The following is a 14,913-nucleotide window of genomic DNA, read 5'->3' on the forward strand; positions in this document are numbered from 1 at the left end:
TTCCTTTTTTCCAGCTGCAGACTTTTACCTCTAGCGTATGTACCGTGCTTTCACTTACCGGGAGGAGGGAGGGGGCTGCTGGCACAAATGAAATAGAACACCCATCCTGCAATTACATCTATTTTGGTTTCCACTATTCCCCTCAGCCTTCGGAATTAATATTACAGTCCTCATTATCTAACATTGATTCTTCACATCTTTTGACTGCGATCTTTTTTTTTCAGTCTTAAGGCTTCATAACACATATACGTATTATGAAATTTCGTCAGAGAGAACAAATTTCTTCTTATCACAATTTGTGAACATTTTCACTACCCAAATAAAATAGTTATCACAGGTTTTCTTTTCTCTTCAGCAGTAACGATGTGCTAATTTTGGTTATCAAACCAACTCTAGAGCGCACCCATCCAACTACCATTTTATGTACTGTCATCAATTAGCATTTGATTGTTTTATTCCATACTTGAAACAATCTACCTTGCAGGAAAGCTGTTGATCATATCTGACAATTTGAAAGCTAATTTCAGTTTTTTTTAATTCTATTTTTGCTAATTTTAATCAGTAGTAAGTACGTATAAGTATTTGCGACTTCACGGTATTATAACCGAGTAGCTAGTTACTCTTTTCATTTATTGTTGCACAGTGTGTTATGTTAAACATTTACGCTTGAGTAATGAGCTTAGTTCCAAACGTTTAGTAAGGATGAAAGTTGTATCGCGGTTGTACTCTCCAGAGAAACAAGAATACTGCAACATGACCTCAATTAAAGAACGACAATTTGCAGAGGTTGGTCATACTATGTGGGGGAATTATAGTGTTATAAATCTTCATGTTCTGTAGCGTATTACTAGGTCAAGGAAACTGCGAGATTATAGCCGCAATCGAAGTTTGTCTGCAGTAGACAAACTTTGGTTATGGCTGAATTCCCGCAATTTTATGCATCAGGTATAGTGTTTCGGAAGATGCGAAACAGCAGCCGTGAAAGCTAATTAATCTGCTGAAAATGTGCACAAGGGTCTGTGTCTTTCACTTTTTGTTCGAAACCATGTAACACTACATTTCAGTTTCCCATCCGTAATGTTCGCAGCTGGGCTCTTAAAAATAATGTCTCGGTATGACGCCATCTGAAACTGCAATAATCTTCAGTTCAACCATTAAGGTATATTTGAAAGTACATACGTACCCTAAATTAAGCATAACAATTGTGTTTTGGTCGGTTTCCTACAAATTATAAGCAAAACCTTACTTTGACCATACCCAAAATGGGCGCTTTGAAATGAGGTCTACGGTAATTGGCGAAACCGCATATCGGAATTGCAAAAGAGGTTGTAAGCTGATGTTTGTCTTGGCTGTAACACAGAACACAGAGAACTGAAATACACGTTTGTTTCTGTTCCCTGTCACCATAGCAGTAGTAAACGGTTCAAAACGATAGATCATTGCTCATCGTGAATCTGCCCCTTTCTCTGAGGTTCCCCTCCTCACACCATGAAATCTGTTTAATCAAAGAGTAAGAATATCGTGTATATCATCTCCTGTGTACCGAATAAACCCTATTCCGTTTGTAGTCATCCTCTGACAGCCTGTGTGTTGCGTTTCTGTGGAGTATATGAGTAACCAGCTTAGCTTACAGTTTACATGGACATGGAAACTTTATATCTAATTCTGTTATAATTGTGCAGCTTTAAAAAGTTTCCTACCTGTAGGTGGAAATCATCATGTGTGGTGACAGCGAAACGCGAAAGTTTGTCCGCATTTAAATTGGTTTTCAGGTGTTAATAAGTTAGGAAGGAGATTAATTATAGAGGAGCATAGAAAAGCAATTGAAGGGGAGGTATGGGGGGGGGGGGATGGGGGAGAGGGATGCCGAGTGATACTGGTACACTTATTCAGCGTAGCAAGCGTATTTGACACAACCTTGAGTTGCCGGGCTTTCCGCCACCGAGGGAGAGCTGTGAAGGAATGAACCTCAAAGATCGAAGTCGTTAGAGACAGAACAGTCATTCACCTTATGTATTTTCATGAAAAGGGACGTTAACCCCGCATTAGAATGACTGGACTTGGATCTAAAAGGCTCTGTGTGTGTGTAGTAGGCGACACCAAAAAATGATCGTGTTTCAAATTAAATTCCCTCCACGAATTTATAGTGAGCTTTCGGGTAGGTGAATATTACCAACGCTAGAGACCGTTTTTAAATTGCCAGGTTACACTTTTCATTCGATACCTTCAGAAGTTCTTTATAGAGAGATACAAGCCAGTCTTTTTGACAACACATTACTCAATCCATATTATGAAGAAAGTTAAGTTAAACAAATACTGAAACACTTCTGAAATCTTCCAAGCATTCTCAAAAATATATGCAGTGTGTTACAGAACGATACCGACAAATTTCAAGTCGTCAAAGAGGGTATCTTGGGCACAATTTGAGGATAGGGACCGTGTCCGGAAATTTCATCCAACGTTATCAAAGCTATAGGCCCCGGCGCCTGTCGCTTGGCCATTCCATCGGCAGTAAACGTGATTTTTTACGCTAAGGGACCGCAAGCGGAACTTCTCGTAATATACCTGTGTTGTTTTTTATTCAGTGATCGTGAATGATTGACACGATCGCCAGTGGAGGACATGGCGCTAGCTGCTGCACGGACATACATTGTCTCCTATGAATGCTATGCTCTGTTGCCTTGGTGGATGACCGTTTCGGACATAGGTTGCCATGGAAAGTTTTTTTGTTTTCCTGGAATTTTCTAAAATCTCCAGTGTTTACCGGTATACAGGATGAACCAGAAAAATACTGAAAGCGTCGAAATCACAGGAGCCAACATCTATCTATGCAGTAGCCATCGCCGTCTACTCCACTGCATTTTCCAGCAATCAGTTGTGTTCAATGAAAAACGGCAGAATCTTTGAGAATTCGGCGCTTTTATTTAATTTAAAGGAAAGGAAATATGAATGCAAAAAAAAGAGAAGGAAACATAAGCTTTCACTGTGGCTGACAACAGAAAATAAGTTTCAAGGGGTAAACGTTACTATTTATTCTATCGTTACAATAAATTAAATAAAACTGGAAAAGATGATGAAAGCGCCTGCCTCAAGCATATCTGTGTGCCATTGACTGACGTTCTTGCTGATACATACTGGGTGAACATCTTCGCATGTATCCTTGCGACTAAGTCTTTCTCTGACTCCACCGCGGTTTCATACATCACATTCTTCAGATGACCCCACAGAAAAAGTCCTGCGCGTTGAGGTCAGCCGACCGAGGCAGCCAGGTTAGGGAGCCATCTCGACCAGTAAAGTGGTGTCCAAACATCTGTCCGATCTGGGTTCTGGCAGCTAGACAGAAGTGTGTGGGTGCCCAACGCGCTGGAACCACATGCTTCGACGACCTACAAGTGGCACTCCTCCAGCAATTGCGGAAGGATTTCTGTAAGAAAAATAGCGCAGCTGTGGCCTGTGAGTAGAGAGGGAAGCATATAAGGGCCAATCAAGTAATCGTGTGATGTAACAGCCCATAAATTTATGATGAACCTTTCTTGATGACCTCGTTCGTGGGTGGTGTGGGGGTTCTCTTCCACCGAAAAAATGGCCATTGTAAGCGTTGAACATACCCTCACGGTTGAAAGACACTTCTCCATTAACATAAAACATACGCAGCGCAATACAGCTGGCTGGCGCAACGCTGCAAAAACCACTGCCCGAACTCCACACGCGGAACAAAATCATGGGCCGTCAGTGTCCGTGGCCTCTGAAAATGGAATGGATGCTTTCCCTCCTCATGCATCATCCTCCAACCCGCTATGTGGCTGTTTTGCAGTGCGTGTATCACAACGCAAGTGCTTGTGGATGGGTGTGTATCGATTTTCTCTAATACGTACTCTTCAAATTGTAGCGGGCGTACGCTTCGCGCGCGCCTTCCGCCGCTTTGACGACCTTTCAAGCCATCAGTTTCACCCAGACGCTGACGAATTAGCTGTAAACGTAGAGTCGTGTGGTTAACGTCTATTTGGATATCTTTGCCCGTAGATGCATATATCTGCGTGCCATTTCCTCTCGCATCACCATAAACCACAATAAAATGCATATCTTGCTGCTCGAGTCAAGCGAAGCTCTCCGTGATGCGGCACAAAAACACGAGAGAACTTACAAATCAGCGGTATGTTTTTATCGCGTATATTTGTGTTTCAGATCTGCTGCTATGCTGTTAGCGGTCTCTATAGTATTTTTGTGGAGCAGGTTCGTTGTGAGACATTGTCCCTGTGGTCCGTCAGCGCACAGTCATGTTTGCTGTTGAAGAAGTGGGCAAGCGGCTGGAACCAGCGCCTGTAACTTAGACGCTCTGTAGCATCGGTAAATGACGTTTCGGACACGTTAACCCATCCTCAATTCGTTCCTCTAGACACCCTCCCCGAAGTTCGTCGGTGTCATTTCGTAACACCCTGCGTATCAAGTTAAATACTTCGTGCTAGAACGAATTGTATTTTTAGTGCCTTGAGTGGTTCTCATTATCATTTATTAAGCTGCGACACAGTCACGAATAAAAGCAGGGAGGCAGTAAGTACAAAATGCGTTTCCTTATTTCCAGTCTACTATCACAAAAACTGTCTTGAGAGTATCGGTCTCGATGTGTAGTGACCATCTTCAGATCTGCAGGAAAAGTGGAAACGAAATACAATGAATGAACAATCTACGTCTTGTAAACAATAATCTGTGGCATAATACAAGTGTATTACTTTCCAGTTTTCCTTATTTAGGTTTTCCGTGGTTTCAATGAAACTACTAATGGTGAATGCCTACGTGGTTCCTCGTACAGGGACACACTGCATTTGTTGTCTCCTGTAACTGCACTCCTGTTTGCTATGAACACTAGCGCCGTTGATATTGTGGCTCTGCCGGTACTGTTGCTTACTTCGCGCCACGTCATTAGTTCTGTTCCACGATGCCCACGATAACATTGTTTTATATCTCTTGACGATGCCTCTGTAGCTTTTTAAAATTAGCACATGTTTTAAATAGGAACGTTTGGTCACATTTTTAATCTCATGTAATGTATATGCAAGAAATTACTGCCTTTCTATTATGTCATCATTTATTATTTACAGTGATGACTGGGTGTTGTGTGCTGTCCTTAGGTTAGTTAGGTTTAAGTAGTTCTAAGTTCTAGGGGACTGATGACCATAGATGTTAAGTCCCATAGTGCTCAGAGCCATTTGAACCATTTTTTATTATTTATAAGATGCAAACTGTCCCTTACTTGTATCTGGTTTACCTTTCTTCTGAAGATCTAAAGGTGGTCATTACCGACCGAAATCGACATTCTTAAGAAAATTTTTGCTATCATAGACTGGAAATAAAGAAAAATTATTAATCTTTTTGTTTGTAGGTACATTGTACTTCAAGAATGACGCCATCATTTCCCTTAGAAAACTACAGTTATGTAACATCCCACACAAATTCTCACGTAGTTGAAAATCTTTAGGACAGTCAGTTGATGCTTGTTTGGATAAAATTACTACGTCAGGAAAGAGGGTAGCACTTGAGGATGCATGAAGCCCATGACGCAATGTTGTGCCGCCAGAGTTCCCTCAGTCACTACCAGCTGTGACCTTTAGTCACACTCGATGACTCCCCACACCATGATGTCAGCAGTAATACCACTGTGCTCCTCCAAAGCATTTGAAGAATGAGACCACTCCGCAGGCCGCCACCATGCTCGCTGACAATAGGCATCCGATGTAGTGCAGAGCTGCTATTCATCGCTGAACCCACTGCGACGCCATTCATCAACAGTCCACGCTTCCCGGTTACGTCACCACTCTAGACGCAGCCGATTGTGTTGTGGTGTTCACGACAAATTACACCTGAGACGAGAATTCCCTAGATGTGCTGCTGCTAGTCTTCGGCCAGTGGTGCGGGATAACACACACATACACACACACACTGCTTGTTTTCAGATGGCATGCGCAGATGTGAGGGGGTTGCGACGCGCTAGGTGCGCAATACGGGGAGGCTCCCTTACGGTGGCCAGACGTGATCGACTGGAACCCTGACGACGAGTATGCCTGCTCTCACAGTCCTCTGCAGTCCAACATCTGACCACTGTCACATTTGAATGCCCTTCAAATCTGGATATTGCACGATTCGACAAGCTGTCCATATGGAGACCTACAATTGGCCACTTTCTAACTCCATCAGGGGCTGATAACGCAGTCTCACACGTGTACGCGACATTTCACTCCCGTTATATACTCTGCCGTGCCTGCTAACAACACTAAACACGAACAACACTAATGCACTCTGACGAACGTTCTACCTGTTACAAGGAATTGCACATACCCGCCGATGTTGCGTACATTTGTGAAATTACATTGACATCCTACCATGTCATCCAGGTGCTTCACATTTCCTGTCAGCCAGTAAATTAATATCCCCTGTTGTCAACAACGACGGTGGGTTACAGGAGTCCTGCTAATAATTAACCACTATCACAACTTAAGTCCGCCGGCCGCTGGGACCGAGCAGTTCTACGCGCTTCAGGCCGGAACCGCACTGCTGCTACGGTCGCAGGTTCGAATCCTGTCTCGGGCATGGATGTGTGTGACGTCCTTAGGTTAGTTAGGTTTAAGTAGTTCTAAGCCTAGAGGACTGATGACCTCAGGTGTTAAGTCCCATTGTACTTAGAGCCATTTGAACTTAAGTCCCCAGAAACTTTACAAACGATTATGGGATTTTAAAAGCACAATGACGGCAAGTTTACGTACGGGTGTGGGACAAAAATACGGAAACACCGCGAGAAATGCTTGCTTCAACATAAATGCAGATACTGGCCAAGCCTGTAGGCTGCGCTGTTGCATTTGAACACGAAAACCACTTGTGCAGTGTCCTCAGTATGTTGTGTCAGTGGTGGTCAGAACAGTGTTCTGTATAGTTCTGAGTGTATTACGTCCGAGTTGAGTGAATAACAACATGGGCAAATTGTTGGGCTCATATAGTGTGTGCTTCCGTAACGAAGACAGCCGAAGTTTTTGGCATTTAAAGAGGCACATATTAAATATTTATCTCAAATTCAGGGAAAGCAGAAGAACATCACTCCCTAAGTCACAACGTGGAGAAAAGCGTGTGTTGAGTGATCGTGAGAGACGATGATTGGAGAGGACTGTGACGAAAAATAAGAGGACGACAGCTGCAAAAGTCGCCGCAGAACTGAAAGTCGCACTGGCGAACCCTCCCAGCACCAAAACAACACGAAAGGAGCTTCAGAAGCAGGGAATTGCAGAGCGAGCTGGAATTTCAATGATGCAAATGCCCGTAACAGATAAACGTGATGCCGAAGCGAAAAAAACCTAGACTATGGGGCAATCAGAAAAAGTAATTTGATCGGCTGAGTCTTGTTCCACACTGTTTTCAACTTCTGACCGAGTTTACATCCCAAGAGTGAAACATGGCGGGGATTCGGTGATGATTTAGTCAGCCATATCGCGGTATTCCATTTCATTACTGCTGAGGATTGTGTGACCATTTTGCACACCAGGTTCATCACATGCTACAATGTTTGTTTCCCAATGTCGATGCTGTGTCCCAAGACCACAGGGCCCCTGTTCTCAAAGCTCACTTCATAAAGGACTCGTTTTGTTAGCTCGAGGATGAATTGTCGCAGCTCCAATAGACACCACAATTACTAGATCTCAATGCTATTGAGCCTCCGTAGTCAACTTCGGGGAGAAGGGTACGTGATCGCTATCCACCTGCATCATCGTTGCCTAAAAACTTGCCACAATTTTGCAGGAAGAATGGTATGAGATTCCCTCGAAAACCATACCAGACCTGTATTTACCCATTCTGAGACGACTGGAAGCTGTTTCGTAAGCCAACAATTTTCCTAAGTCGTATTAGGTGAGGTAATATGTTGTTTCTTATGTTTCCATAATTTTTTCCCCGTCCCGTACATAAAACAAACAGAATATTTTTCTAATTTTAAATATCATTAGTGACCTATTTGCAAACTCATAAGAAAAGGCACTAACCTCAATACCGAAAATCAAACTTTGTGGATCCGCGCTTTGTTGTCGAGTTGACGACTCTGACGTTGTTGCCTGTAACAGGAACTGAGCAATACTCAACGACAGATGCATGGCATGTTGAGGAAACCTACTTAGGCAATTCGAAGGCTCAGTTTCGAGTGTACAATCTGCCAATATTCCAGTCTTGCCATCACTACGGCGAGTGCGGTGAGGACAATATTAGGTAATTAACTGCGCATACAGAGGCGTACAAGCAACCATCATGATCATGTTGGCTACAGTAATGTACTGTAAATAAGATAATTCCTAATTTTATAAAGTTAACTGTTGTGGTAACAACGCTCTCTTCTAACAGGGGAAACTCCCCATCGCAACCCCCTCAGACTGAGTGGCAAGGTGGCGCAGTGGATGGCCCATCAGAAACTGAACACGGATCAAGCATGAAAAGAGGAAGGTGTATTGAACTGCAGAAAAAGATACAAAATAGAAGCATTGAACGGTCCAAGCCCAAGATTTGCAACGTCGAGCGAGTTGCAAGAATCACGGCGTCGTGGATGTGTGGTTACGGTGTTGGACCTCCAAAGCGAGAGATGCGTGTGCAAATATCGCTCGTTCCTTTTTTTCACAAAATTATGAACTTTCCGTCCCGTCATTTACGTGTCTGTTCTCTTTCTGCGGTCTTGGTAATTGTCATACTATACTTTGGTTATGGAATATGAGTCATATGTAAGAATGTATTACCGTCGCAAGTAAATGTGATGAATAGTGAGAGCAGGCGAGATGCCGTGTAGACCTCTCACAGAAATGAAAACAACAAATAAAAGAGTGTGAACTATGTGCCAGCAAAGGAATTCAAGAGTCAAAATTTCGGAAACGGAACGCAAGAGTCATAACATGTGGTATTTCTTCAGAACAACCAGGAAGTACGTATGTCTGGAGGTCCCTTTCTTACATCTCGCTATTAGAAACCGACATTACACCTCGACATAGACACAAATTTGAATAAAGTGAACAGACACGTAAATGACCGGACGGACACTAAAAAAAAAAAAAATGGGGTGCAAGGCAGATTTGAACCCGGATCTTCGCTTCGCAGTCCGACACGGTGACCTCATAAACACGACGCTTTTGTTATTCAAATTCCCTCGATGTTGTACATCTTGAGCTTGCACCGCTCACTGTTTCTGCTTTGCTTCTTTCTTCGCAGTTCAGTACACCTTCTTCCTGTTTTCATGTTTGATCTGTGTTCAGTTTTTGACGGGCTATCCACTGGGCCATCTTACCACTAAATCAGAGATGGGTGCGATGGGGAATTTCCCTTGTAATCTACACATTATAAGTTCTGTTTTGAACTCCCGTTTTAGACACTCCATGTTCTTCTGTCCACTTCTCTACATAAACTAGCAATTGGTAACGATAACTTTGAAAGAAAGAAGACTAGGTTTGAACATCCTGTGGACGAGGTCGGTAGAGGCGGATCTTAAGGTCGAACTGGGGAACGATAGGGAAAGATATCGACCGTTTCCTTCTCAAAAGAACCACCCAGCATTTGCATGAAGCGATTTAGGAAAACCATGCAAAACTTAAACCTGGAAATCTGAACGAGGATTAGAACCACCCTCCTCCCGAATGCGAATTCAGTGTTTTCCAACTCGCTCAGCAAGTTCCCTGTAAGATATACACCTACAGATGACTGCTGTTTTAAAGGCTCATACCTTTCAAAACTTTCCGAACAGAGAGAGAGAGATAGAGAGAGAGGCGCAGAAAATGCTGCGTAGCTTAAAAGGCCTTCGTTTTTGCTTCATCAAGTATGAAATGAAAGAATCACTGACCAAAAAAACCTCGAAAAAATTAAGGTACTGAGATTTTAATCATGGTAAAAATTGTGGGTGATATTTGGTGGAGAAAGACAACGACCACTTTCAGGAAAGGCGTACAAACTTTATACACAGTAATAGTCACATTATTCACTTTTATTGCCAGTTTTGGCTAGTTAGCCATTTTCAGGTCCATTCTCATTTTAGTTGCATCTACGCTCTGTCAATCCATATTTGCCAACTGGTTTCGTCATAATTTTATTCAACATTAGTAATGCTATAATTAGTCATTAGTAATGTTGTTTACAAATATTACAACGCCAGCTAGAAGGTACGTCCGTCACTTTGAAAGATGTGATCAGTATGAACATGGGTGTGAAGACGGCTAATTAGCCGAAACTGTTCAGAAAGAGTGAATGTTGCGCTCAAGTCTGTCAGTTAATTCGATCTAATAAGATTTTCCTTCGTACATGAGAAAAAAATTAACCAGGGTCAATATTTGTAAAGGTTAAGGTTACGTATCCTGCCTCTACCTTCACTGCCTTGTTGAATGACGGGGTAAAATAAGAGTATACTGTTTTAACTCTTCTTTCGTCACCAGTGCCGTAACTTCAGCACTAACATTTGCAGCAACTTGATCCTATTGCTGTTTCATACTTGTGATTCTCATAACAAAGACGAGTTCACCGTGTTCGCCGGACTTGCCAGCACAAGTACATTACTCATCCAGAACGAGATGTGTGTCAATGACACCGGCTGGCTGTTGCCAGTGTTCTCTTCGGCGCGCTCTCACGTAGTTGGACACGCTGCCGACAGAGGGCACGTGCGTCTGCCGGAGATCGCGAGAAGCCTGCAAGTGACATCTGTGAGCAAGAGTCTTAATCTATTGATTCCTGGCAACGCTCTGACTGCGGAGTACGTCGCGTGGGACGTAAATCTAATAGGCTGAACTATCAAATTAGTTACGTCATTTCGTTTATTTAAAGCCTGCATCTGTATGGATTTTTTTCAAATGATCCTACGATCATCGGTAATTCTACTCTAGCTGCAATGAAATAGACGAGATGAGATTACAGAAATGACCCGACAGTTCCCTGTATAAACGAAAATTGTTTTGCAACGTATCACAGTGGTGCAGAAGAAGTCGAGACGAACATTTTTATACAGGACACTTGTGGTCCATCAAGCTGGGAAAGTGCATCAAATTAGCCTACAAAATCCACCTTAGCTGCAGCACATGAGCGTAGTGCTAGATTTTCATGTTCTCTCGCTTTCCACATTATTGGCCCTAGAGACAAAATGAATAGGACACTTTTTGTAGGAAATTTAATTTTTTTCAATTTTTTATTGGAATACGTTTTTGATAGAGGCCACGGTTTTCGAGTTATCCAAGACAGTGACCAGAAGAGGCCTGTACAAAATTATTCGTCTCGCCTTCACCTACACCACTGAAGTTCGTTGTAAGTAATTATCTTTTACACGCTGTATTATCCTAGAAGGCTGCAATGCTTGGGAAAGTGTATAGGAGACTTTAATCAAGCAGTGGATAGTGATGAGGAGTAAAGGATCTACAGTAAATTTCGCGATTTATTGCCACAGAATAAAAATATGAGATTGAGATTTTAGGTAGCTTTTCGCGTCACTAAGACATTGCAAGGCGTTTTTACCACAAAGTAAGAATTTCAAATAACCCCCTCATCAGAGACCTGGGGGAAGCACCTGATCCGCAAGAAAGATATTGACGGCCAATCGCACTGCTTGATCGATGAAGAAGCAGTGCCCATAAAAGAAAATTAGCTCCCTATCATCTCATGATCTCACCCCGTGTCCGCACACACACAAGCCACACTGACAAAACTTCACACAAACCTCTCAAGTAGTAGGAAATGCCGAAAGGTAAACCCAACACCATGCAGCTAGAAGATTAGCCTCAAAAAGCGGGCGGAGCTCATACAGGGTAAGGCGTTTAATTTCTTCACACCAAATAACTATTTACTAGTTAGGGATATTTGCAATTCATGCAGACTTGCACAAATAGAGATCTTGCGCTCACGAAACGAAGACCAACGGATTTTACATCACCTCTAAATACCAAGATACTGGCGTCAACTTTTTTTAATGCCTTTATGGGTTTCTTTATTTCGTTCGCCAGAATAACAGATCCGTTTAAGAAAAATTCAGTGATACATAACTCTTTTGCAGATGAGACAAGAAAGTGAGAAGTAAATTTACGTCAAATATAGGAATTTTTGAGACATTCTTGTGGCCATTTGAATGGCGCGCCGTCCGGGAAGGTTACTCCACTGCCCGTGGAGACCACGGCAGCCAAAGCATGCGATGTTTACGACACTCTGGAGGAATACCTGCCTTATCGAGGAAGGATACACTTCGTCAGATTATAAATCAGTCTGAATAACTGTCGGAGGAAGTTCAGAAAAACTACCTATGGCTCTCGTACCACACCAGAGAATTTTGGTGTCCGTACATCATGCTCTGGTGAACAGCTCTCACCAGGCACCCTTCAGATCAACAACACGTGCCCCCATTCGAAAGACACATCATGTATCTTAATTCATCGCTCCATAAAACAGTCTTTGACTGCTCCTCAGACCAATAACGCCGCGGTATGTATCACTTCAAACGACACTGCGCATACGTCTTTTATGAAAATGTTCAAATTTGTGTGAATTCCTAAGGGACCAAACTGCTGAGATCATCGGTCCCTAGACTTAAACACTACTTAAGCTAACTTGAAGTAACTTACGCTAAGAACAACACCAACACCCATGCCCGACGGAAGACACGAATTTCCGGCGGGAAGGGCCGCGCAATCCGTGACATGGCGCCTCAAACCGCGCCGCCATCTTCATGTCCTGTGACTTCTGTGTAGCAGCACGGCAATCAGTCTAGTGTTCATTGCTCACGCGCCATAAATCGTTGTCAGTAACCTCTGCACTTAAGCTGCAACGAAGGATCTCTCCAGTTGTCGACGAGGAAGTCTGCCTACTTGCTCGCACAGGACTCTCTGCAATACCGCGGCACGTTGCAGTTAATTTCTTAGGCCTGTCAGAGCTATTATTGAGTTTACTGCTAGCCTGACGTATTCTCTTCACACTAAAAGCTAGGGAGCTAGACGTGTACGACTTCCGTGACATCAGTATGATGATACTTGGCTAGTAACTAGTAAGTCAATTCGAGGTTTGAGGGGAGGTAAAAATATACCAACGTCCATTAGGACCACTCCTAGGAAAGTACTCTAATTTACAAATCAATATTCAGATTGTGGTCAGCTTTACTAACACAACAGTTTCATGACTCGATTGTTGAGTGTCTAGACAGGAAAATGTGCCGCAGCCGAAATGAATCCGCACTGGGATCAATAAATACTCGACAGCAAGTGTTCATCAGAGACATGGGTATAATCAGAAGTGACCCAGGGAAGTGTGATAGGACCGCTACCATTGTCTGTATACATAAATAATTTGACGAACAGGCTGGGCAGCAATCTGTGGTTGTTTGCTGATGATGAATTGGTGTAGTGCCCAAGTTAAGTGACTGTAGGAGTATACAAGATGATTTAAAAAAACTTCTAGTTGGTGGGATGAATAACAGGTATCTCAAATTTAGAAAAAATGTAAGTTAATGCAGATAAGTAGGAAAACAAATTCGTAATGTTCGGATACAGCATTAGCAGTGCCCTGCTTGACATGGTCACAGTCAGTTGTTATCTGGGCGTAACGTCGCAAAGCGATATGAAATGGAACAAGCATGTGAGGATTGTGGTAGGAAAGGGGAATGGTCGACTTCGGTTTATCGGGAGAATTCTAGGACAGTGTAGTTCATTCGTAAAGGAGACCGCATGTAGGACATGTCCTTGAGTACTGCTCGAGTGTTTGGGATCCATACCAGGTCGGATTAAAGCAAGAAAACATCGAAGCAATTCAGAGGCGGGCTGATAGATTTGTTACTGGAAGATTCGAGCAACACGCAGGTGTTATGGAAATGTTTCGGGAACTCAAAAGGGAATCCCTGGAGGGAACGCGACGTTCTCTTTGAGGAACACTATTGAGAAAATTTAGGGAACCCCCATTTGAAGGAGTCTGCAAAACGATTCTGTTGCCTCCAACATACATTGTACGTAAAGACCACGGAGATAAGGCAGGAGACATTGGGGCTTATATGATGGCATATAGACAGTCGTTTTTCCCTCGTTCTGTTTGCGCGTGGAACAGGAAAGGAAATGATTAGTAGTGGTACAGGTTAGCCTCCACCATGCGCTGTACAGTGGATTGCAGCCTATCGATGTAGATGTAGACAATGATTAGTTATATTCACTCATTTGAAATTATATTACGCGTTATATTCGTATTCAAGGTGGTCAAACCGTGTAAAAAGCTTGCAAGGGTGTATCAGGGTAGGCTTTGATGAGAAATAATTGTTGAGAAAAAAATACGCGTCGTTTCCGAACTAATTAGCACTGAAGTTAGCCTATCAGGCCGTTACGTCCGCAAACTGAAGCGGCCTGCCAGAGACGGTGTCGCTAAGAATGTCCTCCGTTTGGTTTCCTGAAACCAAACAAGAGAGAAATACAAAAGTTGGCGGTGGGACGGTTCTAAGGATCGAACCCGAGGAAAAGGCTAAACAGTATCGTGCGCCATCATCTACGCTGTCAGGACAACTGCAACTAATCGTATCGGGCGGGCCTCTTTTATCTGCGTGTACATCGGCCTAATTGGCCAACTTCAATGCTAATTAATATGGAAGCGGCACAACGCATAGAATTTTTTTCTGAACATTTATTTCTCAGCACAACCTACCCTTCAACACTGTTACGAGCTTTTCAGACTGTTTCTGACCATCCTATATAGTATCTACTATAACGGACGGTCAAGTGAAAACAAGACAGATGGAAAAATGTAAGCAAACTGTTCGTTATTTTAAAAGTAATCGCTATAGCTGTTTATACATTTATCCCACTGGGAGACAAGGCGGTCAATGCCTATATTGAAAAATGTCTGGGGTTGTTTACGAAACCACGATTGTACCCAGGCGTGCGCCTCTTCGCCCAAATGAAATTT

Source organism: Schistocerca cancellata, chromosome 4 (genome assembly GCF_023864275.1).
Source record: "Schistocerca cancellata isolate TAMUIC-IGC-003103 chromosome 4, iqSchCanc2.1, whole genome shotgun sequence".
In the NCBI taxonomy this organism is placed as follows: Eukaryota; Metazoa; Arthropoda; class Insecta; order Orthoptera; family Acrididae; genus Schistocerca; species Schistocerca cancellata.